The sequence below is a fragment of the Dendroctonus ponderosae genome, unplaced genomic scaffold (genome assembly GCF_020466585.1).
Source record: "Dendroctonus ponderosae isolate FM_Combo_2020 unplaced genomic scaffold, Dpon_F_20191213v2 Dpon_F_20191213_6, whole genome shotgun sequence".
In the NCBI taxonomy this organism is placed as follows: domain Eukaryota; kingdom Metazoa; phylum Arthropoda; class Insecta; order Coleoptera; family Curculionidae; genus Dendroctonus; species Dendroctonus ponderosae.
The window spans coordinates 110,712-113,799 of record NW_026018814.1 but is presented as its reverse complement, the minus strand read 5'-3'; positions in this window follow the sequence as shown (position 1 = coordinate 113,799).

The following is a 3,088-nucleotide window of genomic DNA, read 5'->3' as shown; positions in this document are numbered from 1 at the left end:
TCTGAATGGTGAACTGAACTGCATCACTACACTTTAACGTTAAACACGTCACAAGCCACGAAAAAACCGCCGATTTTCCACAAAAACTGAATCTAGAACCGAAAATCTCACTTATAGTTGCAAAGTTTCACTTGCTGAGGAGAAATTTGGTTGAAAAAACGCCCTTTTCCGACAGCAACCGGAAACACGCAATTAATATCGCAAAATCAACAGCGCCATAGTTGTTATCCAAGACGTTTCCATAGCGACTGATACTTTGCTGCGCCCTATCGGCGTACGTTGAACTGACATTGAAAATTTTAGCGGTCATTGAACGGTTGCTATGGAAGCAACATTTTTGATTGGTTCATTAGGTCTGGATCCATTTGGCGCATAAATGCGCCAAATTCAAAATGCTCTGTTCTGCGCAAAAATGCGCATTTCTATATGGCTGGACACCCGCTATTCTACTTCCATTCATACCACTAGATTTAGGCAATTTAATACTTATAGAATTTTCTATGAATGATTGCGTTTCTAACAACCGATTTCTATTGTTAATCCTTCGAATGAATATTAACATCGCTGTCCGATCACGATCAGTGTAAGGGTTCAAGCCAACCACTTCTGAAGATGCAAGCCACTCATGCTGGCGAAACGTCAGGAAAAAATTCTACCGAACGACGGCCTAGAAAGCCAAAAAACCCATTAGTTTCCCTTAGAAGGGTTTTTTCCAGTTCTAAATTCCTTAGTTGGGTAAATAAACCGGGCTTGCCTTTGGTACTTTGTAAGACACTGTCGGCTTTTTGCTCGCAGTGTGCTTGAGAAGCACCGAAGCATTGGGGTCTGTGCTGCACGTGATCAGCAGCTGAGCCTCTTCGATGTACTTCATAGCTTTTACTGAGCTTTCGTGGACTTTTCCATATCTTTTCACCGCCACATAGTCAGCTTCTTCGATGAAATCCTGTGAACGTTTTTCAGCTTCAGCTAAAGAAGCTTCAGCTAAATAAGGTAACATACAGTCCAGTAGAAGAGCGTTAGCTGATCGTCGCGTTTTCTTCGAAGCAAGCCAGTCTTGGGTTGGAGGAACGTAAAACTCAAAATCTGCCCCTGAGAGTCTCCAGCATAAAGAGTGCTTGAGGTGCCGCCCTGCTTGGACAACCGCCGATATGCTAAGCACTTGAAAATAAACCGTTACCAATTGGCTCAAAATGGAAGCAAATATTTACTTCGAGAATATTGGGCGTGCTCAAAATCAGCCAATAAGGAACGTGCTTCAGCCCAGAGGCTTCGTAAATGATAATGCTTCTCGCTGTATTGGTGAGGATAAACATTAGAGAATCCGGGCAAAAAAGCGCATCGGTAACCCATCTGAAAATAAAAAAAAATGCCTAGGAGGTTTTAAAAAAAGTTAAACTACCTATTTCGTCTGCGTCGCTCATCCTCAGGCCGAGTCAAGTCTTCTCTGGTCATGATTGCGTGATAGGATGTGAGAAAATTGAAGTTTCCATCATAAAGCCCAACTCTGCCATGCTTAAGAATGAGGGCGTAGCAGAAGTATTGCTCAGTTTCAATCAAAACTACTTTAGCCACTGACTCACTCTGGAAAAATTTAATTGAAATTCATGTTCAAACCGACCATTTTTGCACGATACAATCAACAATGCACCTTTGTATGCGCCACTGGCTGGATATTTTCCAAACTAAGACGTAGACGTTGTTTGGTCTCTGGATAGAGATTTGCTACGAGGAAATCCAGAAAATCGTTCCAAGTGATGGTTTTCTTTGATGCAAATTGGGCGATTCTCGTAAAAAGTTGGGCAGATTGCAGGGAAAACTCGTCGTTGGCTGGAATTTTCTATAACCAACAAATAGTTGAAAAATAATGCAAATGCTACCATTAGTCAGGCAAAGAGCTTTATGAAGTTCACTCGCGTTCAAACCCAATTCTTCCCCATTGGCTCCTTTGGCTTCCTTGAAGATAAGTTCGAGTTGCTTCAGATCAGCAGTGGAAAGCTTGTGAAGCTCACTTTTCCATTTTGCGTCTTCAACATCTTTACCACTATTCCTCTGCGAATTTTCCTCACAGGTTTCCAACATTTCATTCAGGTAACTTTTCTCATTTGAGCCCCCTTCAACTCACTGCGAGCGCACATTTGCAAACAAGCAAACAACTATTGATTAAACAACAGGAAACGTTGTATACAGGGTGTGGGGAAATTGTTGGTCAACAATGATTATTTTGTAGATAAGTTCTATATTGTTGGGGCGGATTCATTTTTTTACAAACATGAATTCACAGATTATGTTAGATCAAAATTAACACCACACAATAGTAAAACACCACATTTTTACGGAGCTTCAAAAATTCATAAAGTTAATATTCCTTTACGACTAATAGTTAGTAGTATAAATTCACTTACACATCCCTTAGCCAAATGTCTTTTAAACATTTTAAATCCCCTAATAAGTAACACAACTTCCTATATTAAAAATTCTGAACATTTTTTACAAAAATTATCAGACATGGACATAAATCCAAACCATATTCTAGTAAGTTTTGATGTTGTTAGTCTATTCACTAACGTTCCTGTTGATAAAACTTTAAATATCACCAAACAAAAATTACAAAATGACACCAATCTTAAAGAACGCACACAACTAAGCATTAACACCATTATTGAACTTTTAACAATATGTGTAAAGTCAACTTACTTTCAACAATGACAATTTTTATCAACAAAATTTACTATCTCCATTTTTCAGTAATTTATTTATGGAAAATTTTGAATCAACTTTCATTAGTAATTATAAATTTAAAGCAATAACTTGGTGGCGTTATGTTGATGACGTATTCTCCATTTACAGTAATGGCGAACAAAAACTTGATGAATTTTTATCTTATCTGAATAATAAAGAACCAACAATTAAATTCACTATTGGACAAGAACAAAATCAGCAAATTCCTTTTCTCGATATACTAATTCAGAAAAAATTAGACAATTTCGAAACCGTGGTCTATAGAAAATCTACTCATACTAACCGATATTAGAATTTCGACTCAAATCACCCGATAATGGTTAAAAAGGTATCGTAAAAAGTCTATATG